The 25,747-nt window shown below is 40.8% G+C and overlaps 1 protein-coding gene across 3 annotated transcripts in view; it reads right to left on the minus strand.

Annotated features, from left to right (window-relative positions):
* Positions 1-25,747, minus strand: part of LINGO2 (leucine rich repeat and Ig domain containing 2) — an 837,999-nt gene that overhangs the window by 204,528 nt on the left and 607,724 nt on the right. For all 3 annotated transcript variants that reach the window (XM_048503786.1, XM_048503785.1, XM_048503784.1), the window contains one exon: positions 11,299-11,458. The gene's annotated coding sequence lies outside the window, so the exon portion shown is untranslated. The remainder of the gene's footprint in view (positions 1-11,298; positions 11,459-25,747) is intronic.

Raw genomic sequence — 25,747 nt, forward strand, 5'->3', positions numbered from 1 at the left:
TGTGCCATTATGTGCCTACCCCTCCATGTTTCCACAGGTCTCCAGGCAAGGCCTGCAACGCTCACTCCAGTCCTTGAAGTTGCTTCCTCACACAGGTGCTTTTAATTTTTGTGTTTGTATAATCCCACAAGTCCTCTGTAACCTTTAAACGGATTTCCACAATGAAATGGAATGTGTACCTTTTACTTTGCTATGGACAGTCAATTCCCATTAATTATGGCGAGCAGTTTGTGACTTGTAAGTTGAATTGAGTGACCTGTTTAGTTGTGGAATTGGTTATGAACTCCATCATTCTGTGACTTTACAGTAACAGTGAGATTTTTTAAAAAATCTCTTACATGTCTGCTGAGACGGAACTCCATTAAGGCACACACTGTTTTGTACAAACATTTATCGTGTATTGATTTCATTTTCAATCCTGAACATTAAAAAAAAACCTTCAGAAGTCAAAGGAACATGAAGGTTCGTTTCCAATCCTGTTTACTAAACCTCAGTGATTTCAAAAGACTTATTAAAAAAGACATTTCACTGTGCAGTTATACATTAAGACATCTGTTTTTTAAAAAGAAGAATTCTTCAATAGATCATGACAGCTCATTTGAAGCTGCTGAGACCTATCATTTCAAAAGTATACTCTGAGGGTTCTTTAAATGCATATTATTTTACTTGACAGGCCATGAACTATTGCACAAATCTGAATTAGGGACTTCCTAAGAAACTGATGTTTAGGTTGATCACACATGATGGCCAAACATATTGTCTTTTCCTGTTTGTAACAGCAATAAGCACATTTTCTTTGTTAGGGCAGCACAATCAGTTTGCATCATTCTAACCATGCTACATCAACCTTCCATTCTGACCTCATAAAAGGAAGAAGATTTTCTTGTGTATTGGAGTGAGAATAAAGTCTCTGTCTCCCATGATAATGGTAAAGGTCTTCACTCAGCAAAGGGGGGGGGGATCTTTCACCCTGTAAACCCCAAAGAAAGGAGTAACTTTTGTCCTTGAACTGAAGTCAAGCTGCTGTAACATCTATCACCTGAATGATAAGATGAATCCACTGAAGTGTGATGCTGCGGAATCATACACACAAAACTGAGCAGATCACCTCTGTGGGGATGAAAATTCAAATTATCAGACAATCTTTACACAATTCCTAACACTGACAAGAAATGACTTTAAAAACTCAGAGCAGTATTTTGTTCAAATGACCAGAACAGAATTCCATTTTTACATTGAAAATAAAATTTCCTGGAATACATTCCATCTTTAGAACCATTGCGTGACCAAGCTCTGCTTTTACTCAATCTAATCTGAGCTTCTGAATTCCGGAACTGTTTAAACCTGTGTTGCAAACAGATGCTACCAGTACTAGAGCAAAGGCAGCCAAGACAGGCCCATGCTACTGTACCTGCAGTATCAGGGGCTGGTATTCACTTCTTGGAACTGATCATGTGAAACATCACTCAGAAAGGCTTGACCAAAGTCAGTCACTGACTGGGAGTGAAGCCAAGGAAGTCCAAAGAATTAGGGAGGCAATTAGGGAGGAGTGGAAGAAAACAATAATCATGAAGATATTTTAGGAAAGCTAAACTAGACTATGGCTAAAATGATCCAGGTCTCACCAAGAAGGATTTATAACCAAGTGAGAGACTCAACAGACTTTCTTAAGAACAAAAATGTGCTGCAAGTTGAAGAGGTGTCCTCTTTCCTCTTCTACCTTGCCACCTGGTTCACCCAGAGGCATAGCTGGCATTCTAATTTTCCACCCCCATGCCCCCTCTGTGGAGCCCCCGCTTCCCCCCTTTCCACACTTAGTTCCTTTCCTATTCCAGAACTTTTTCAGGCTGCAAAAGGCCTGTCCTCAGTAAAAACTGCCTGATGAGAACTATACTTCCCGGGAGACCTTGTGAGCCTCAAGGTCTCCTGGGAACTGTAGTTCCTCAGGCTGTTTTTTACTGCAAATAGGCCATCTGCTGCCTGAAAAAGTTCTGAAAAAGGAAACGAACTAAGGTAAGTGTGGGAAGGGGGTTGGGGCGCCACGGGGGTGCCGTGGAAAGGGGGAGGGGCCTGGGGGCGATTTTCCATGCCCTCCAAGCGTGCGGCCAGTGCATGGTGCACCTCCCCGCCGCCTTGTAGCTCCGTGACTGGGTTCACCAAAAGGAGGCAGACACAAGATTGCTGAGCTTACTTTCCTTTCCTTTCCTTTCCTTTGTGTCAATTTTGTAGCCGCAAGATATGGTCCACTTTCTGAATTTAACATTTCCACCTCAAGAACTAACTAGTGAAGGACAAAACTGTGTATATATATATATTTTTTAGATTGTTCTGGACCAAGTTTTGTCTTGGAATTTCCTGAATGTTTTTGTAAAATGACAAAACACAAAACAAAGGTAAACCCTATGAAGCATCAAGATTATGCCTGCAGTTCCCACAACACAGCATAAAACAAAATCTGATTAATTCATAAGCCAATTAAATTGCTAAATCATATGCTAATTAGGCTATATGATGGAGACCATCCAAATTAGGAACTTTACTACAGATAAATTACTTAAAATTGTCTACAGCTTAAAAATGGTGGCTTTTCTGTGTCACACACACACGCACACAAAGGAAAACTATGAATATCTCTGCCATGCCTAAAATGTGTACCAAAATGAAAGTAGATTTCTGGTGTGGTATGAGTGGAAAAGAATTAAAGAAAGAGATAAAGGTGTTTCAAATATTGATTCTAGCAAGGAAACGTATATATGTTTCTTATGAAAAACACAATGTACCTCTCATTTATGAGCTATCATCTAATTTCTAGAGACCCTACAGCAAGGTACTCAAACCTCACATCTACATAGTAGTAATAAAACAACCAAGTTACTTTTATTGGTCAACACAGCCATGCTTCACAATACAAGAACTTTCCTTACTGCCTCCTAAATCTCCTCAAGAACTGGCATATAGTGATTGATGAAGATAGTAAAATGATATAAAATGATGGAATGCTAAAACCCTGAAAAATAAAAGCCCCAGAAAGCAAATAAATGTACAAAGATGCTACCTGTTTTTTTTTAATTGAAACATATTTTAGGAAGAAAATTATAGAATTTCATTGCATCCAAATATTACTGAAGTAGTTCTTAAAGGCCGTTGGATAGAAGATTATTGATCTGGTCTGAGCTGATATGTACAGTGGACAATATATGTATATAACTTCTTTTCAAAGCACAAGAATCCTACTTTCATAATCTAAACTAGAAACAAAGGATGGGAGAATCAAATTTACAATACTAGACCTACTTCACAATACTATACACCACTTTCATTGGAGTTTATTTCTAAGGTGGTATACATAGAATTGCAATATCGGCTCCGTTTTATTTTGTGTGTGTAACTGCCTGCATTTCTTTTTTGCCTTGACCATCTGAAGGATGTCTGCATTGCTTTAAAGGCTGCAAAATGATGGAACTATCGAGAAAACCCATGCTTCAAGACATTCCTTGTAGCTGAAAAATACACAATAATAAACAAATATGGATCAAATCTTCCACAGTATTCCATCTCTGGAAAGGTACACCAAAGGACAAATGCAGAGCTGTGTATATCTGTACCACAGTTAAAAAATAACACATGTAAGAAAGCATTTATACGAACACCCTTACTACTACAAAACAAGTCAATCTGCAATATGGACTGAATGTTATATTTATATATATATAAAATCGATGTGGCACACTACATTCTCTCTTACATTAATTCTATTTTTGAGATGCCTGAAAACAAAGAATCATGTTCCAGTTGCATAATATGTCACTTAGATTTACATTGTTCAGGAACTGGAAAGGCAATAGACTATAGAACAAAATAAACTTGATGCTCAGTTTTGCCTCAAATGAACTTCAAGGCTAGTCTAGAAGACCCTTCCAAGGTGAAATATTTGTAGGGATTTGGAGAATAGTCAAAGAATCATGACAATGGGATTTCTCAGAAAATGTAATTGTTTATCAAATATCCCAGCTAGCTCAGGCCGTTTCCTCGCGACGGCCAGTAGCGACGCCATTTACGCCGCGAAATCATGACGCATCCCAAAAAAAGCTGCTTCATTGAGAGACAGGCTGGAGCCGCGGGCGTCCGCAGTCTCCGCAGAAATGTGACGGTTCGCATCGGAAGCGCCAGCGGAAGCGGCGGCTCGCGACAGCGCGCCATGCGCACTTCATGGGCCGTGCAGGCCCGACGCCATTTTGGACGATAGCCCGCGTGGCGGCTGTTCGCGACCGAAAAGCGCGCCGGGATGCTACCACATGGGGGAAAAGAGTGGTTTTAAGCGCTTTTCTGAATACAACTGCCTTCGCGCGGGTTTAGCTGCTACAGCGACGGGCGCTGACTGCGCACCTCCGCCGCTGCGCGTGCGAACGCTCTCGCTCTGACGCTTCTTTTTCCGTTGCGACGACGTCATATTTTGCCCGTGCGGAAACGGCCTCAGATTCTTGTGACTGTATTAATGACAAGTCCAGACATACCCTTAATCTCAAATACACGTTGCAGTGTTAAGACATGGGAGAAAAATAGAATGGTCCATTCTGCACAGCACAAAAAAGACATCTGGGGGATTTATTAAAAAGAGGTGACTTCTTTTTACTCCACACACCCAAAATAAAACGTCCTGGGGACATCTTTTAAAAAGCCACTTCTCAGGTTTGCTTTGGGTAGCAGAGGCATCAGAAAAGAGACCTTTTCCCACCTGACCAATAAGCTCTCTGGTCAGTTTCCTTCTCAGATTGTGCCCAACATTTTGTGTGCTGCTGAAGTGATTCTCCCTGCCTCCATTTGCTGAAGGTTGTCTCAGGATATTTGCTCTGCAGGCTCAAATCTTGGGTGCCTTTTTAGCCTGAAGAGTACATAGTTATACTCAGCTCATCCTGCCAATTCCAGAAATATATAGTTTCTCCATTTTTTTTAAAAAAACGGGAAGAACTGTATTCAAAGGTACACAGACACAAATACAAGAATCTTAGAAGATGGCCTACCACCCATTTAAAAGCACTGGGTTACATCTGTCCTCTGTGGACTATCTTAGTTCTTTCATACTGCCCAGAATAACTTAAGAAAATCCACAAAAGGCAGATCTACCCAATGCTTTTCAATGGGTGGTAGAACCACCTTCTAAGCGGCAAAGATTCTCATATTTGTATCTGCGTATCTTCAAATACAGCTCCTCCCCGCCCCCCAAAAAAACCGGAAAAGAAAAGAAAACTATATATTGCCAGAATCTGCAGGAAGACTTGAGTACAACTATGTACTCTTTGGATTGATTGGAACCTGCAGAACAAACGTCCTGGGGCAACCTTTAACAAAGGGAGGCAGGGAGAATCCTGTCAGTACACAGAAAATGGTGTGTGCAAGCTGAGGAGAAAACTGAGCAGAAAGCTTAAAGGTCAGGGGGAAACATACGATTTCTCCTGAACTCCACACAACCAGGCAGGAGACATCTTGCAGACCACTTGAAGGAAAAAAAGTCCTTCTAGTGTCTTCACAATAAGACAGCTTGGGCTGAAATAAGGCATCCTGAGGACGTGTTGGGAAAAAAGGTGTCTGGAGTTTCTCCCCAACATGCCTTTTTTGTCTTATTCGTGCTGTGAAGAATGGACCAACGTCAGTTATCCAAAGGGATCAGTTTACAAGCAATGAAATTTGGAAGCGCAGAGTCTCATTTCACAGCTTCATGTAAATCCCTGAGCACTGAGATAAGAAAAAGATATGACACAAATATATCTGAGCTTTCCATTTAGCAGCTCAGTTTGATCACACACCTTTCCTGTGTCATGTAGAGGGCCTTAAATACATTAGAATGATTGTAACAGGAAGGGAAGAAGTAGAAAATGTGTATCTCAAATATGGAATTTCTATAATATTGTGCAAAGTCAAATTCCATATTCTTTGCAACCAATATCATAAGGAAGATCTTATGATAATTTATCTATCACATCCCAAGTGGATGTGTACCTGTGAACCCACCACATGTGTATGTGTGTGTATGTATGTATATGTAAATGTATGTATGGGTATGCATATGTATATGTGTATGTATGTTGTAATTTTTTTTAACAGCTAGATTTATACATATGCTCATTCTGACTATTTTATTTTTAGAACTACCAACTCTGGGTAGGGCAATTCCTGGAAATGTGGGGACGGCAGGGTTTGTCACAGAGTCCACCTCCCTAAACAGCCATTTTTCCCCCAGGGGAACTAATTTCTGTAGTCTGGAGACCAGCTGTAATTTTAGACAATCTCCAGGTTCCACGTTGCAATTAGCAACCTATTCATTGTTCAGTTGAGCCCACTAGAGGCTCGAGGTAGACTGCTGCTCTCCATCAATTCATCATTAAAATTAGCTTGATTTTAACCTCTTAGAAATGGAGAGGTTACCAGTTGCACATTGCTGAATGTTCCACACAGTCCCACGCAGCAGCTACACACCAACATATATGATGCCAGTGAGGCCCAGGGGCATTCGCACGCTGAGGTGCGAGCGGCCCCAGAAAGCCATGGCCCGCAGAGGTACCTATACATGGAGGCATCTCTGTTTCATTTCCCCACACTTACCTTCTCTCCCTGTGGAGCTTCGCAGGAATAAGGAGACATGCCCATGCTGCCCTCCAACCCCAAAGGGCAGCATGGGTGTGTCTCCTCCCTTCAGAGCTCGCAGGGAGAGAAGGTAAGTGTGGAGAAAGTAGGAGGCACCTAAAAGCAGCGCCTCCAACCCAGTGCTGTTTGCATGGCGCTGGCTGGGAAACGCTGTTCTCCAGAAGCCTCACCCAATGAATGTTTCCCTGCTGGTTTTCAGGAAAAAGCATGGTGCTGCCTCAATGCAGAGGCAGCAGCTGTGAAAACAGGATCCCAGGAATGGTGTTTTTACTGTTCTAGGAGCACTGTTTTTTGCTCGTGCAGAGTGGGCCTCAATCCAGTGATACATATTCCCAAGATTTCCATCAGCAATGTCATAAGTTATTTCATTTTCATCACCATAGGTATAAAAATTTGGAGCAAACTGCAGGTCTCTAGTCAAAAATGTGTGGAGCCAATGAAGCACATTCCCACAAAACTTCCTTTATAGCGGAGTCCATTTCGAACATTATGCAGAAGCAACATATAATATGCCAGTGAATCAATACTGACTGGACATGGAGTTGTCATCATACAAGGCTCTTTGAGGAATTTATCAGTACATATGCTTACAAAAATGTCTTTTGCAATTAGATTTTATATTTTTAGGTTCACTCTTGAAATTCCCAAAATAGATGTAGTAAGTGAAATGGCAACATATCATAACAGTCTCATGATTAACGTTGTCAAAGATGTCCAAAGAAGTCTATTGATTTCCCAAAGGGGATTATCATTTCCAATACCACATTTAGGTTGTTGAAAGCCCAATAGTAGAAGGGCCATAGCTTTTTCCAAACAAGGAAAGTTTGCATAAAGGTAAGTAATAAGATTATCAACCCCCAGGTAGGTGCTGGTGATTGCTCATGATTAAAGCTGATCTCCAGCTGACAAAGATCAGCTCCCCTGGAGAAACTGGCTGCTTTGGAGGATGAACTCTATGGCAATATGAGGTCTATCAACACCCCAAACACTGCCCTTCTTAGGCTCTACTATAGGTCCAATCCAATCCAATCCAAAAACCTTTATTAGGCATAAATATATACTATAGGTATTTCTCAAGTGGGAGTTGGCAACTCTGGTCAGTAAACTACCGAGGAACCAATATCAAGATCCATTTATTTAAAACAGGGTTTGTATGACTTTCATATATGAGAACATATGGAACCTTCATCAGAGACATAGCTAGGGAAAATGGAGCCTGGGGCAAAATCTGAGGGGCCCCCTCCTCGCTGTATCTACTAGCAGCAAAACCCATTGCTGGGGAGATGCAATGGGCCCTAGAAAAAGGAAGGACCTCCCCAGCAATGGGCTTTAGTGTGGCTGCAGAAGCCCCCACCCCACCCTTGCTCAAGGTGTGATACTTACCTGGGTGTGCATCTGTGGCTTGGGAGTGGGACAGGTTGAAGAGTGTGGCTTGAGGTAGGAAGGAAGGTGAGAATAGGTGCAGGGTGGAGAGGAGTGGAGTGGGGTGGGGGTGGCAAAGTGAGGGCTGGAGTGGAGGATGGAACAGAGTAGTTTGGGGAGGTGGTAGGGATGCCAGACTGTGCTGAGTGCCCCAAGCCAAGGAGGGCCACTGGGGGGAAGAGGGAGGGGTGTGGGGAGCAATTTTCAACCCCTCCATGTCCCCAGATGTCCCTGTAGAAATTCTGCCTCTGACCTTCATTTCTCTTAGGGACTGACCTTCTCTCAGCTGTCTTTCACTCACTCAAATGGAACAAGTTCAATTCACAAATGGTTATATCATGCATGCAAGCACACAGTCAGGATAATACCAACTGAAATTAGTCTAAATCAACAAGACCAGATTGATCCCAAAATACTACAAACTTAGAATTTGTAGTAACTCCAAATTCATATAGGTCCAAATAGTTAACATAATGTGAGCAATTATATATGCAGAGACAAAATGAACACAGTTCCAGTTCAAAAGGTGATTTCCTGCCCAGAAGAACAATTTAATTGAATGATGGCACTTTGCAGGTTCAGTGGCAGTCAACAGGAACAATTTCTTTGTGACTGTTGCTGCTACACAGATTCTGTGTAGGCTTGGCACTGGTCAAATGCCAATAGCAATTCCTCTCCTCTCCTCATCAACCACAGAGACAGCTGCATCAACAAAGCAACCAGCATTATGGACAAACTGAAATGAGGAACTGTTCAAAGAATTTGGGTATCCAGTCAGCAGGTGAACCAATTTGCTTAGTTCCAGTCCTAAGTTATCACAGAGATCACAGACTTTGAGTTCAGACATATTTTGTTTGTTTGGACCCCAACACCACATTCAGATCAGCCTACCAAGATCCACTTTATACAGTGTGGTCAGTACTCCAACAAAAAAATCAATTTACCTTCTAACCGCCGAAGTCCATCAAAATGTATCTTTAACATTAAAAGCACGAAATAGTTCTCAAAATAGGAAAAAGGGAATTTGGAAGTAAAGCAAGATGTTCGTTAACAAGCAGAAAGCAGAAGGAACAAGCAATGAATTAAACAAAAATAGAAGAATTAAATGCTGATTTGTCAAAGAGTTCCTTTCATGTATGTCCCAATTTCACTTTATTATGCCTTCACAGACTATTTTACCAGAAAAAGGAACATGGGCGTATCAGTTTGTTTTCTTTTTCAAGGCTCTTTCTTAAAGCTTAGTCTGAGAACACATAAATAAGCTATAGCTAAACAGGTCAGTATCCCAGTGGAGAAATGGCTAACATGGGTCTTGCTGACATTTTGAGTTCCTTACATTGCAAATTCATGGAAAGGTACTGCATAGGATTGTACTATATGATTTTTATTCATGCTGAAGATTCTGAGTCCTCTAGTGGAGGAGGTACAAGAATTTCCATTTCTACTCATTACATAATGCATGTACAGAGTCATGAATCCTATAATCCTGGTATAATTTGATTCTCCTTACATGCGACTTTCCATGATACATTATGTTATGAAAATGAGGAGACTATCCTAACCAATTCATCTGTCATGGAAACAAGTTGTTCAGCTCAGGGAAAGTCAACTGAACTTCCTGGAGTAAAAAGCAGGATGTAAGTATGAAAAAAAAATTAACATTATTTTCCAAATAAAGAAAGTAGCGTCATATTCCACCCCATTTTGGGAAACATACAGTGCTATTAATGATAACTTGTGCATCTTAGCAAAAAGAACTGAGCAATTTCATCTATCATGCACTGGACAGTCTTTGTTTTAGAATGCTCTGCTCGGGTCCTAGTGTCTATCTAGTTCTAAACAGAGATAGACATGCATGTGGCAGATGAAGTTACAATTCTACTTCTACAGATTTTTCCAATCAGGAGGATTTTCCGGTTTCTCTGTCTTACTGCAGTCCACTGCCCCCCCCCCCCCCGAATGTGTTTTTTGGGTGTGGGAGTCAGTGGACTCAGAAACAGTATGGAAGTAAAAGTACGTGTCTGCAGCTGGAAGGTGGAATTGACAAACTCTGTTGTTTTCTCTTCCACAAATGGAAATACAGTTCTGTTGGTGGAACTGCATGGATGGATTCATGACAGTTTTTTTAAATCCCGAGCATGGTATTTTTCTTCCAAACTAGAAACTGGGGTCGTATTTCAGGTCCTCCACCCCATGCCTTTATCCTGTGTATGTTTCCAGTGATAACAAGATGTATTAAACACAGCACTGTCTTGATGAAGATATCTTGGACAAACATGCTCATTTAAATGATTGTGTTTTGAATTCAGAGGACAGTATGAATGGTTTACAGAGCTAACTCTTGGTATAGTTATTGTTTGTTGTCCTTCACAGAAACGATGTTCATCAAGTGCATCCTATTTTCCTTCACATTGCTACGAAGACATTTCTTCAGATCACGCCATACAAAACAGACATTTGGAGCTCTAAGAAACCTTAGTATAAAAGTCACCTTCAGTCTCCTGAGCAATATGATTTTGGCTATTTACTGCAGACTTAGTTATGCTGAGATTGTAATGTACCTTATAGTAACCTGGATTGAAGCTCATGTTCCCTGCAGACTTTACAAAGTATCACACCACTCTATGTAAAGTGTGTGTAGAAATGTGACAATGGAATACAAGCAGAGAAATAAGGTCAACCACAGGTTGTCCTATCACATATTTAGCAGCATAATAATAAGGAATAACAGGACAAAGGGTGACTTTTTTGGGGTGTTGTGTGGTTACCAAGCTGTATGGCTGAGTTCCAGTAGCATTTTCTCCTGACATTTCGCCTGCCTCTGTGGCTGGCATCTTCAGAGGATCCACAACCACAGATGCAGATGAAATGTCAGGAGAAAATGCTACTAGAATACAGTCATACAGCCTGGAAACCACACAACACCCCAGTGATTCCAGCTGTGAAAGCCTTCGACAATACGTTGACTTTTTTGTTTTCACTTTTTATATCTGTTGCTTGTTTCTTCCTGTCATGTACAACTGTTTTCTTTTTAAAATTTGTGCACCTCAAGAATAAAAGGATTCATTAAACAACATATGCTTGCATGAGATTTCACAGTAAAACCCAAATTTGATGTCAAACCATCTGCTGCATCCAATAAGGAGGAGAAACTGAAAAGCAATAAGTAATGGGATCAATAGCATGAGTTGTTACAAAAGTATTAGGAAGCCAAAAGGTAAGAAAGGGTCCTACCTGTTATACTGTCTTTAAAAGTCCAGTCTGTGCTGTTGACCATGCAATGCTCTTGGCCACTGTTTAAAATCAAAATGGAGTATTCGATCATGATAATCCCACCTTGTCATGGATGACAGACTTTCTCATGGCACTGTGTTCCACCTGCTTGAAACAAACCCTGAAAAACAGACACAGATATTTCATTTTAATTGAAACACAGTGAACCATGTCCATAGACTAGGAGGTGTTACATTTAATCAATAAAAACATCGTAATGAAAGCATAAAGATACATTGACAAACATGAAGGACTTAGCTCACATTCCACTGAAAACTTTTTGGAGGGCTAAGTATGTTCCGCTTGCTCATTTTATTGTCAATTTTAGAAATTACCTGGCTTTTAAAAAAAATCAGTAAAAAGCGAGTGGTCCACCATGAGAACATGCAGCCTCAGAGCAAACCACCATCATGGACACTTTATATCCCAAAACCAACTCCAAATTCAGGATCTATAAGGATCTAGCTAATGGTCATCTTTCTGAATATTTTGGATGTTGCTTTACTGTGTGACTGATCACCTTAGACTTGGAATTGTTTAAGGAGAATGTGGCTTCAATTCAATGCAGGCGGATTTAGTTTCCATAATATTGGTTTATATTTAACATTGGGCATGCTTGTTAACTTGTACTAATTATTGTGATTGTCCCTGCATGAAGTGGAATGCATTAGGGTCTACCTATGCTAGCGTAGATCCCATTTCTCCTGCAATTTTTACAGTTAGAGAACAATATCAATTTGATCCATTTTCATACACTAAATTGAGACAAAATAGTTTTATGGAAGGCTTGGATAGAAAGGGGGATTTTTACATTGTAATAACTAATGGATTACTTTATGTCATTTTGTCAGTTGAGGTTTTGCTACTGAAAGACAGTACTTAAAATTGCAACATTTGTTGGCATCTAAGTATGGCCCTTTGGTCTCAGAGTTTCCTTTGCTCCTAGAAACTCTAATTGAATCAATGCAGAAAATGAAACCTATACTGTTTGTCTATAAATATTCAATATTGATAATAAATATGTTCAGAGTCTCAGGAATGAATGGAATAAGAAACTGGATTTCCATATTTTACCAAAGCAATAGGATTTGATCATAAAGTTTATACCTGTTCTCTCCATGGAACTTAAGTCATCTAAAATTATGTTTAGAATATACTGAACACCACAGCAGCTCTTGATCAACAGGAAATCTACCAGTATCTCTCTTGCTTTATGAGGATTTAGATTTAAGACTTTTACCCTAAAAATTATGTATTTTTCCCTCCTGAAACAAGTTACAAATGCTTGCTATTCTGGTCCACTAATGTTCTTGGAGTCAAAAGCAGATGTGCCATCTGAGGAGCCAGAATAACAGATGAGTCTTTTTGAGAGAAGGCTATACCACAAGATCAGGGGCTCATGCTAAACTAAGACTGGGAAAGATATATCAGAAGCCATTACTGTTATGTTAGCAAATTTGTAACTGAATTAATCAATCGCCTTGCCCAAGGGAATGTCTGCGGGGAAAAGAGGACCTGGATAGGGGACATAAGGCCCAACGATGAGTGACCACTGCCAAGAAAATAAAGAGATGAGAAGCTAGCATCTACAAACTGATTAAAGGGGTTCAGTACAGGACCCCACCCCCTCCCCCGGTGCTCCCGGGGTACAAGAATATGAAGAAAGTAGGTCATAAGAATCCAGTTGTCAATACTGTTCCCAGGAAGAAATAGTGCTGAATAGGCCAAGACTTCCCCATGGAGCAACAATGCACCTACAGACCTAGGGGAAAGGGGTATAAAGATCAGAGTCTCCAGAAGCAGGTAAAAAAATCTTCTTTGCTAGATTTCTTCTGTTTTATTACCAAATTGGCAACACCTGGAGCATGAGTATATCTTGGGGAATTGATTTGCAATGGATTGCCTTAAATGAGAGTGGTTGCTTTGCTTTTTGAACTTTGAGCCTACAGCTTATTTTTGTCTTGGTGAACCTGAAGTTCAATAAGATGGATCATGTGCTAAACTGTTGGGGTTGCAAGAGAAAAGCCTGATCAATTTCCCTATTGATCCCCAGAATCCTTAGATTTTATTTCTAACATGGTTTAGCAAGCAACTGAGTAAATTGTCTAACTGTTTGTATTGTAACTCAAGGGATGCATTCCTGAAACATACACTTTGGGTTATCCAGTGAATTGTTTTTTTCAGAGAAAAAAGTTATTATATCAATTTTGTATTAGAATGTTCACTGATTTTTGAGGATCCTTATGTACTGTTAAACTATCTGCTTGTCTCTTGGAGGTTAACAAATGGTCAATGAAAATGGACTCACCCTGCAGTTACTGCAGCTGAAAGACTTGTATTACAACATTTAAAAGATAAATGCCTATCTCTGGTAAATCAGAGGATTGAAACCTTAGACTATTTGAACACATGGCATCCAGATGACAATTGTGTATCAACATATTTTCATATTTTTTAGATATTTGGAAACGTTTTGTAGAAACTTACATGTAGATCTGCCACAATTGTTGTTATATTTTTATCTTTATGTATACCCTTTTTCTTTTTAAATTTTAAAAAGACTCTATTTCACTGCTGAGTTTTGAGTTTTTCCCCCCTTCTTCTTTTTTCTTTTTAAAGAAAGGAATAATAACAATAGCCAAGAATAGATCCAAGCTATGGTTCACTTTTAACCACAGCATAATTACAGCCATTTCTAAAGAGGTAAACATCCCAGCTTATATTAATGTGATGATCACTAGAGCGATTATGCTGGACTTGACCAGCATGCATTTCATTGTGTTTTGTTATTGCTTACATTGTAAGCCGCCTTGAGTTCCTGTTAAGGTGAAAGGTGGCTAATGAATTGCTTGTGATTGGCTGGCTTGTGATTGCTTGTGATTGGCTGGGTGCGAAAGGTTTTAAGGAACTGTTTTTTTTAAATACTTGCCTGAGTGTAAAAGGAAGGTCTTTGCAAATAAATAGTGATATCAACTGAATAGGGTGTCACCCAAACTGGTGTGTTTTTAGATGGCTAAATACATTTGAATGCAACATCTTGAAGACAGTGAAGCTAGTGACCTGAGCCAAGCTTCTAGCACTTGTGAAGAGAGATACTGTAACATTGTGTATATAGTAACCACTCAATACCTGCTTCTTCTTCTTTGTTAACATTTTGTTTCTTTGCCAAAATTAGTTTTCCATGGTGTATGTAAATAAAACCTTTTCGTTTCATCATTTTTACTTTAAAGAGCCTCTGGTGCCTGCTTTTTTTTTTCTGACAGAAGGAAAAGAGATTATTTTTGTGTTCCCTCAGAGTGGTTTCTCTGCTAAACTGTGAGGTGCCCAGCTGAACAGCTGAAGAACATTTTAATGTTTATTATAAATACAAAGGTTGGGAAAAACACAAAGTGAAAAGAAATGAAGTAAAATCACCACATTCACACTACTGCATCACAATATTAACAGACCAAGGGGCTGCTAAGGCAAATCATGCTTGCCAGTTGGAACTTTTGGAGGGAAAATCTCCCCAGGGAACCAGTGGGCAGAGGGAAAGCACTTGGGGGTGCACAACTCCACCCATCCCTGTCTACATGAAATATTACAGGAAAAATGCTAAGAAGTAAAAGCCTCTCTGCTGAAGCATGTGAACTGATAAGTCTTAGCAAGTTTATTGGGAGTGGAACTTGAGAATTTGCTTGGCTAATAGCCAGACTGCAATTGTGACCATAGAGCCCCCCCCCCATGGAGCCAGTGAAGTAACTGTTTCAATGTTTCTATGCATGATATACCCTTTCCCCTGTAAAACATAAAACACACCAAATATTATGAAGTATGTTCCAAAGGAGAACACATTTTTGTTACCCATGCTGATTTCCTATTGTTTTGTAAAGATTTTCCAAGCAGATATTATGAGAAGGGGAAAAGAAAGACGAATCAAAAGAAAACAGAGCAATCATGGATGTTTTTCACAGTATGACTTCCCTGCACTGCCACAGCAGACAATTATCTGCCAGGAAATTGCCAAAAGCCAGAGTGTGTTCCTTTCACAGGGTCACACGTGCAGTAAAAGATCCACTTCTGAGAGATAACTCTAGAAGGAAAAATGTTATGCAGGATGCTGTCTCATAGCGGGAACACTTCTCCCTCACAAACAGGTTCCTGTACAATGTGCACCGGCATTTCCCAGGCTCCACTCCCTTTTATAAGAACTGGTGAAGGTGACTAATTAACCAAGACTTTAGGATTAATAGGAGGCCAAGGGACTACAATGTCTTCTCCTGTCCTAAGTGAATTTTCCTAACATTTCCTACTTGCATTTAGCACTTTATGTAACAAAACCACGCCTGGTTAAAATGAAAATGAGACCACTCATTAAATTCATTGTGAAAGCCATGATTATATGCGTCTCAGAATGTGTCTAGGGATATTCCTGATTTCATTTAACCAAGGTTGGCAATGGTCACCTATAACACCCAGGTAATTTACATACCAGATGATGGGGAAAGGCTGCACGTAACTCCACAGTTCACCTTCCTTAAATCCTAGCAGTAGTTGAACATCTGGTTGGCAGCCAATTTACTGCTTAACCTTCTCACTTTCCTTACAAATCAAGCAAAAGTGTGTCCTGTTGCCACAGCTGGACAAGCAAATAATTTTTATAACCTGTGAAGAGCACGTGCACATTTGTCCAATCATGCCTCTTTGGTTTATCACACATTTTCAGTTAATGCACCATCTATGCACTTTAGGGGGATGAATACGTGCTACATGGCAGTTTTAATTACTAGAACCTGACACAATAAAATGCTCAAACTCATGAACTTTTGTATGCTCCAGTAGGGTTAATTATAAGATACTTATTTACACATCAAAACCTCCTTTTCATCATGACTGTACAGGAAAGACCACTACTTCCAAATCACCTCACGTACATCTACATGACTGCTCAAATAATGTCTATGGAGTTTGGGGGTTGCCAGAAACTCTGCTTGGATGTATTGTTGCCCCCAATTATCAAGTCAAGCTGTGATATTGTGATACACACTATATATCATGAACCATATTACATGATACCTGTGTTTTCACTTGACCTGACAAAAGGTAAATGTCTATACATTTTAAACCCATAACTATGAAGAACTTAAGCTCTCACCTGATTCCATGCATATAATAATGGACAGAAGACATTTCCAAACACTTTGTGTTAAGATCTTACAATGTTCTCAAACCAAAATAAAAAACTAAAGCCCAAATGAAAAAAAAAACATATTTCAAAACCCAGCCTGTTTTTTAAAATATTAATTTAGTACCAGACTGGAGCTCAGCAAAACCAAATTCCTGAGTTTGAAGACTCTTAATCCACAGACTAAAGGCATGCTTCATACCAGAGCAAGAGGTCATCTAAGAGGAATACCTTGCCCAGTCCTTCAGCTGATTCTTTTCCTAGAAAACAGATGCTTCTTTACTCCCCAGAATCTTACAGCCTGCAAGGTAATATTTCAAAGCAACTATTCCATATGGCAGACAACAGCACTATGCTGTTTGACTTCCTCTTCTGTACTAGTCACTGCAGCCATGGGTAACTGAAAGCAACTGTTGCCAAATAAATGCTAATTTAGTGGATGACAGCAAAATGACTCATTATCATTGTATGGGGCTAAAACTTCTCATTCCAGGGACATGAGGGAATATAAAATCTGAACTTTTGCTTATTACTTAGTGCCTGAATCATTTACAAGCAGACTGGACAAAACACTGGAGAGTCTTCTATCAGAGCAGCCTCAAATTCACAAAGGGTTTTACAAGATTGCTTGCTTGGCTTTTTCTGTTTTAACTTTGGCCATTTTTGCCTGACACAATTATACCAGGTTACAATGGCATTTTACAATCTGTGTCTATTTCATCCCAGTTTCTCCCTTTGCATGGCTGCCCCTTTCTGTGAAGGAATCGAGTAAAGACTTGGGGCCTTTCCCCACTCTCCAGGATCCCCCCTATGCTGCACGCTGCTCTCAGCACGCGGCATCCCTGGCACGCGCTTGGGCGGGGTCATCAAAAGACGCCGTTTCGAGGAGCGCCAGGGATGCCGCGTGCTGAGGGGGCGCGAGAGCGGCAGCATCGGGGCGGCTGCGTTGTCGCCGCCCCTGTCGTGGGGAGTACCGGGGGACCCCGCACTACTTGAGGAGAGTAGCGTGGGGCTTAAGGTAAGTGGGGAAAGGCCCTGGGAGGAAATACTCCAGTTTGTTTTGCACAAGCTCTGGTCTTTTCGCAAGTATATCCGTGCATGAATAAACATCCCCACTGTTCCACGTTCTGATTGGCGGTTATTTTGGGGAAGCAGTAGGGGAAAACGAAGTCCCCCTTTTCCAGTTCTGGATAGGGCCCAGCACAGGTCTCAACATGGCATGTGGCAGCAAAAAACAATGGGGCACAGCATTGCATCACATTCCCACTCACGTTCTCACATTTTTGAGGAAAACGAGAAACTCCCCCTCCCCATGATATGCCCACTAACAGTGCACATTTCCATAACTATGCGCTCCAAGCAACCAGTACATGTACAGAAAAGAAAACTGGGACATTTTGGGACCCTACTTCTGATTAACCCACGCGAAATGGCACCTGTTCGATATCATGAACAGAAAACAAGCCTGGGGGAATATTTCGGAAGGGTGGGCTGCAACGGTTGGTGGCTCAGAAGAGTTGAAAACTGACATGACATGACATCCTCTGGGGAGATTGTGTGTGGTGGGTTAGGGAGATCAGGCGGCTGGGCAGGAAAAGAAACTGGTTCTGCTCCCATTATTTTTGCATGGCAGCTGGTTCACCACAGGATTTTTGAAAAGAATCACGAAATTGGCAATTTTTGAAAATCCTGGGATGAGGGACAAACCTGTTTTAGGACCAGGAACCCTGCGAACTTCTTGGCCAAACCAGGATATTTCCCTTACTCAACACAGAATATTTGGACCGTGCAGAAATGACCTTTGATGACTATTGCATATAGTGAGGGGGATATGGGGAAACAATGCAGATTACTCCCAGAATTGAAATTAGTGATTTTTTCTTTAGTTCTACAGAAAATATTAACTTTTCTTAAAGCTTCTTTTGGGTAAACATTTGACTTGAGGTGATTCATTCAGTCTTGCTTGTTATGATATATATCAAGCTGAGGAATGATAAATCTACCATGCCATATTCCAGCATCAGCTAATTATGCAAAAAAAAAAAAGAAGTAGTGACATGCAGAAGGATAATGTAACAAGTTTGAAGCATTTGGGGAAAGGGGGGAGAATTCCAGGGTCTTTTATAAGATTTTGGGAGGCAACAATATCCAAATCCTTATATATCTTTAATCTCGGTTCTAAATGCTCTTTGAATGGATTAATTCATAGAAGTTATTTTTAATACCATCCAAAGTCAACACAAATATATGGGAAACAAACAACATTAAATGCCTCACGTACATCTACATGATTGCTCAAATAATGTCTATGCAGTGTACCTCATAGGTTTGGGGGTTGCCAGAAACTCTGCTTGGATGTATTGTTGCCCCCATTCTACATAGTAAAAAATCAATTACATCTCCAAGATGATTTGGTCAGTTCAGTTGCCAAAACAGCTTCACCTAGCCTCACACAGTTGTCAGATGTCTGAACTACAGAGTTATTCTTTATGGTAAAAATGGCTTTACACTCACAAAAAAATCCAGCCAATAATTAGTAACCTATTTTTGTTTAATCCCTGAAGAAGTATTTCCAGAAGTACCATGTATGCATCCAAAGCTGGACTTTGGAAATGTAAAATCCTCAAGCTCTGTGGGCCTCCTAAAAACGAAAATAACTCAAACCAGCCAGAGTACAGCATTGATATCCAATTACTGTGCCTGCTATTTTATTACATTTTAAACAGCAGAAAAAGATCCTATTGGTACATATTAACTGTGTTGTACTCGTTTATTACACTAATTGCACAGTTTATGATGTTCATTCAAGATATTCATTTTATGTAGTTCTCATTCAAAAAACTCTCAGTAGGAAATCCCATCGCTAGGGTAAAAGGGAATTTCTTAGAGTGACCAAATTACTGCCAAATAGTAATTTAGAAGCCAAGCTGAAGATATTTTGTCCACTGAGATAGGTACAAAAGGCAGCCATTATAAATCTACGCTATTTATAACTTGAGCTGTGAGAGAACCAGAGATTAAATAATTTGAACCAAATAAAGTATCACAGTGATGCAGGAAATATTGGCCTTTTCCACATGACTGGTTTAAAATGTTTCCAGCCTTCTAACACTGCATTTTCTCTGTGGTGTTCCACACGTTCCCCTATCCCCTCCACCATTTGTGTCTCGAAACATTTCCAGTTAATTTTTTCTGTTTCGGAAAACACTTTTACCATGATTTTTTTCCTGAAACATTTCCAAACTAGCCTCCCACACAGTGCAATCATATTGAAACTTATCCTTGCCCCTTGTGCAGTCACCAACCTCCCATTTGGTGCTTGGTCGACCGTTTTTTCCATCCCATTCTTCACTGCTTCACCTCTCTGCTCTTGTTGTTACCAATTCTTGTGGTCTTCTCCCCCCCACCTCTTGTAGAAAAGGCCATTCATGCGTTGGATCCTACAATAACTGTGAGCACAAAATACTCAAAAACTGGATCATGCCTTCTTACCATTTCCCAAGCAACACAAAAGGGATCCTTGTGGAAAATAGTGTTATTACTGTTTACTGATATTGACTTTATTGTTACTACTTAATGTTGGATGGTGCCCTGAGCCTGCCAGGGGAAGGGTGAACTGTAAGTTAAATAAAATAAAATATATTTACTATAGTAGTATTAGAGTAGTATGTGCAGAATCTAATAAAATAATCCCACCAATTTCAGTAGTGATGTACATCTAAACCTCCATGCACATATGATAAAGTCCCCTTGTTTGTTGGGAAACAATACAAGGACTTTGTAACATACATGCAACTGGAGCTTGTGCCTTCCAGATGCGTACTGATCTTTTCTGTTCTCATCCATGGCACACAGGGAGAAGCAGATTTACATGTCCATTCAAAGCAGGGGCAAATCCACCAGTTGGAGCAGCGCCGGGCCACTCTGGTGGATTTGTCCTTACTGGCAGAGGAGCTAATTTGTCAATGGGCAGCTGTAGCAGTCCACCCCGGTGGTGGAATGTGGAACTGGATGCCACGCCAGCATACCTGAGTTCTCACTGCCACCAGTGTCTTGGGGACAATCTGGGGGCATGGCTGAGGGAGCAGCCAATGCTAGTTGGCTTCCATTCCTGTTTCACTGTTGGACATGCCAGTGCCCAACTTCTGGACTTATGCCACCATTTGGGTGGTGTATGTCCATGGGAGCCCTATGGTGTGTTTTTTTAGCCTTTTGGCTCCCTGAGATGCCGGAAAGCCCTCCTGGGAATGATAGAGCGGGTTGGGGTGGCTGTGGCATTGCAGCTGGGAACCCCACTATTTGGATGGGACTGCCAGTTTCCCCATTCATGCTGATTTTGTACTCCCAAACCACCCCAATGGAACTACTACTGGCTCCATTGTAAAAATCTCATTTCTTACAAAGCTACTCATAAGTTTCACTAAGAAGCCCAACAGCAGCCCCATGGGGCAATCTGAGGGTGGAAAATCAGAGTAGGAGACAAGGCTAAAGTTGCCTGTCCATACATACTCTGGTTGCAAACAGACAAGAGATGATGTGCATCTGAGAGGCACAAAACTCCCATCACACATGGAAAGCAAAATGCTTACATTGTTTTCCAACAAGCAGAAGGTTCCAGCCATGTATAGATGGACCCTGATAAGCATCTATGATTCAGATGTTATTAGTGAAAACTGCATACCTGTTCTTATGAACAAATGTCCCAAACTGATAATGCCAGAATATAGGAAAGCAAAAATATCTACAGAACTAAAAGTACATGTTATGTATGCTCCTAATCAACAATATTTCCTTCATGTTATCATCATATGCCGATATGTGATTATCAAATTCTGGGATTGCAGAAGAGGTAGTTTTTGCAACATGCTCACAGATATACATTTAGCAAACTGGTAGTGCCATTTCACTAGAGAACAAGGTTGCAGTCCTGTACCCAAGGGAATCTAATGAAATCAGCAACTTGAATTGATGTTATTATTGCCAGGATTGCAGTTTTAGAAGACTTCTGCTTATTGCTTTCCTCATCCACCCAGGGGCCTGAATCAGTCATTCTACAGCCCCAGCCCTGCAGCTACATTGAAGAAGAAAGCTATACTAGTTAGCAGGCAACCTCTGGATGCCTTTCACCATCCACCTCAAGGTCAACTGGCAGATAGTTGGGGAATACATCCTGCAAGTTGCTTAGCAACACTACATTCAGGTGGTGGTTATAGGAGTTGCTTTATTTTCATTCTCTCTGATATCTTTATTTTTCAGTTGGCAAACCTGTAGCTTAGTAGTACATGCATCAGCTCCACCCAACCTCAAATCATTGCTCTAACACAGTATGAAACATGGAACATGAATGAGTCTCTTCTGTGTCCTGAGTGGGAAGAATACAAGGGTCCTTTTGAAGTGTTATGGCAAGACACAGGTTCAGGAAATAGGAATAGCCTGAGATTTTTATGAGGCCTGACAAAACACCACAGATATGAATCATCCTATGAATCCATTAATGGTTGCTACAAAACGAACTTCTGCATATTCCTTCACAGAAGTTACTCTTCCAGAGACTTCATGCACCATCATTCCCCAAGAATAAAGATTCCTATCTAAATGCCCTCACATTTATTTACTTACTCAGCATACACAGAGGGGAGAATAGATGGGACAGTGAGCCATGCCACTACTGCAAGATTATACAAATCAAAGCCATACAATTGCTTTAGCGAACTTCTCCGAGGAGGTGAGGCTTAATTCACATACCTCTGGAGCTCAGAAAGTTGCCGATTTGCACATATGGGCTCACTAAGTTGTGACTTGCACACTTGCATACATATGCTTAAGCCCTGAGTCCAGATCATCTGGGTATGTAGTTGAAGAGAAGTATAAAGGTTGGGTCAGTTTGCTTTGCTTGGTTCTTGAAGGGCAAGAGGGAAGGAGAGGAGGCCAGCCATCATCTCCAGCATGAAATTATTCTATTTCCTTTGAGCAGCTGTGAAGTAATGATTAAAGTGCTGGACTAGGATCTGTGAAAGCCAGATGTGAATTACCCATCTGCCATGGAAGGATTTTGAATGGCCTTGGGTCAGTCAAATTTATTCATCCTAACCTGCCTCATAAGATTGTTGTGAAGATTAAAGGGAAGAAGAGAGAATGATGTTATAAGCTGCTTTGGGATCCCATTGAGGAGAAAATGCGGAATATCTGTATATCTTCGAGTGATGCATAGTCTCCTTCTATGGACACCCCAAATTCACAGATCGGGATGACACCAACACTAAACAAATTTTTATGCAACTTGGGGCACACTCCAAATTCTCAAAAAAAATCTGAAAAGTTAAAAAAGACACTCTTTTTTTAATGTGTTGTCTGCATATGTACAGAAATGCAATCACCAGTCGAACTGGCGGTGGTGCCACTGGATTGTACTCTTTGAGATTTTTTTTTTTGGGGGGGTGAGGCCTGAGGAGGGGAGGGACCTCAGAAGGGTATAATGCCATAGATTCCACCCTCCAAAGCACTCATTTCCTGGCCAACCTCCAAATGGGAGATGGAGATTACCTGGAATTACAATAGCTATTGGGAGGACACAGATTAGTCCCTCTGGAGAAATTTTGAATGGTGAGCTGTAAGGCATTATACCCTCCTGAGGTTGCTTCCTTCTCCAAACCTCACCCTCCCAAATTTCCAGGATTTTCACAACCTGGATCTGACAACCTAAGGGAGAACCACTGCAGTTCTAGGAGACCACTGGACCCCACCTGGAGGTTACTAACCTACAAGGAGAGAAACACGCAGGAAAAGGAGAGAGACTATATTGGCTTTCAGGAAAAGGAAAAGAGGAATAGTGTAAATTGAAGATCCATTTTGCAAGTCCTTCTGGGTTCCCAGTTGAAATGTATAAAAACAACGGCAGTGCAAGAGTAGTTTTCACAACAATCTAAGAGAATTACCATTACTCTCTACTGGTTCTAAAATTCCAGGTCTGTAGGGAAGACTGGACATCCTAATTACCCTATTTCAATTGACTGGCCAAGAGGCTCATTTTGTCAAGACCTAATTGTCTGGTCTTGTAATGAGTTTCCAGGTAGGAGTGAGAGATCTGGTATCTGGGAAAAGCCCGTCTGTGTCCAGTATTCTTACTTTAGTATCTTTAACAGCATGGCTTTGGCTATGTGACCTTCACAGGAGAACTTTGGAGCATTTATCTCCATAGCATTTGGAGCATTTATCTTTGAAGCATTCATCTCACGTGAAAATAACTGTTGCTAACTAATTGGCATTGGGAGGAGGGACTGAGGTAGTTTTTCTGGGGTTTTCATACCTTTTTAGATTGGACAAAGTTCTTGTCCAGAGTGCAACTCTGCTGATTTTCTGTCAAAATAGATTTTGTTTCCAACTGAGTCTGCTTTATTGAGAAATCTAGAGAACATAACACATTCACTTCTACATTCCTACACAATGAAGATCACAAATGCACCACTGGAAGGGCCCAGCAGAGTAAAGCGAGAGAGCCAATCTACATGCTATCAGAATGTAAAGAAGGGTCAAATGTGAGTATCATGAAGTAAAACAAATGGACAAACAAAAACCCAGTTTTTGTTATTGACTCTCTTAATTGCATAATTTTAGAGAAACCCTGATGTATTACTGTGACCACTTATGTGGCAAATGTGTGATGTTGTGCACCATGCAAGAACAAACCGCTTTTTATACATTTGCAAACCATAACGAGGACATGTTTGCTACACTGAGCACATTGGTAAGATCACCATATTGCAAAGAGTTAGCTGAAATATCTACATAAACTGAAATTCCCCAAACTCCTCAACTGAAAACAATTAGTGGTGTAATAATGAAGGCATCCTCTTCACAATTACTATGGAATAATCATCAAGCTTGTTTTGTGACTGATGAAGAAAGATGCTGAATGGAAATTTAATCACTGATTTCCTATCCTAAAGTGAGATGCCTAACGAGATCATATAATTACAACCAAATGGATTTAAATCTTTAGCTGATGTTCTATCATGATTACCTGAAGGGAAGGAAACAGAATTTCCTAAAGAAAAAGCCAGAAATCAATAAGGAATGTTTTCAACATGTAAGGAGAGATTTGTACATGTTGCCTTAGGAAGGTGTAAATCATACTTTTGTTATTGTTTATTGTTTTACATGGGAAGGGTAAAGAATTGGCTGGGGTGTGAGAGAAAGTGGCACTACTAACCCTTCTGTAAGGTTCTCTCTGAGAGATGGAAGTGTGTGTGTATCCATGTAAATTGGATTGGAAGGGAAAATGGTAATGTTTTCGTGTCATTTTGTTGTTGCCCTCTAAACCATCCCACAGTAAGCACACAGAAATACAGAATAAAGCCAGATCTGGTCTAAGGTGGTTCACATTACAACTTTAAAACAAAACATAAAATGGTAGACTTTAAAACAATTTATAATTTCTAAGAGAGGAGCCATTTTTCCTCTGTGTTTCCATTATATTAAAAAAAAGCCCCATATCAGCCCTTAATCTATGTAGAAAGCCCTCTGGAGCAAATCAGTTTTAAAACCAGGCTAGAAGCCCTTCAGTGGTCACTCCCAATTCCTTGGGGAGGGCATTCTGTAAGTGGGTGGTGGCAGCAGCAGAAAAGTCCTTTGTGAGTAGAGGTGTGGCCCTTCCTGCTTGGTAATCTAGTTCGCAGAATAATACGCCAGACAAGATATGTAGTGTGGGTAAGAAAACTGGCCATAGCCAAAGAATGTATTAACAGAAAGCACAGGAACGCAAATTGGCACAGCATGGGAGGTGATCCAAGCATCTGGGCAACCTGAGTGCTGTCACCCAGAAGATAACCAGTTCCTCCAGCCCACCTGCTGGAGGAATGTAACCAAACAGAAGATTGGAGTGAGACATTCCAGACCGGCGAAGTGCCCATGACTGGAGCCCCCTCTCCATCCCCACTAGGGGTACAAGCTCCTTAGCCCCCCACAGGGAGTTCCAACCATGGGCTTGCTCCACCCCTGCCTCTTAAGGAGGTGTAATAAACAGGGGAGCTCCCCCAGCTCCCCTTGCTAGCGGATCACCCCCGAGCGCAACCCGCAAATGGCTATGACAATAAAAATAGCATTTAAACATTTCCAAAAATACAGGGATCGGGTGGGTGGGAAAATCCCTCGCCGTCTAGAAACAGAGTGGGCCCTGGACCATGAGGCAGGGCCTTTCATAGGCTCTGCCTCTGGCCCACTCTGATGACGTGCTCCCGCACATTGCGA

This window comes from Sphaerodactylus townsendi, linkage group LG07 (genome assembly GCF_021028975.2).
Source record: "Sphaerodactylus townsendi isolate TG3544 linkage group LG07, MPM_Stown_v2.3, whole genome shotgun sequence".
Taxonomy (NCBI): Eukaryota; Metazoa; Chordata; class Lepidosauria; order Squamata; family Sphaerodactylidae; genus Sphaerodactylus; species Sphaerodactylus townsendi.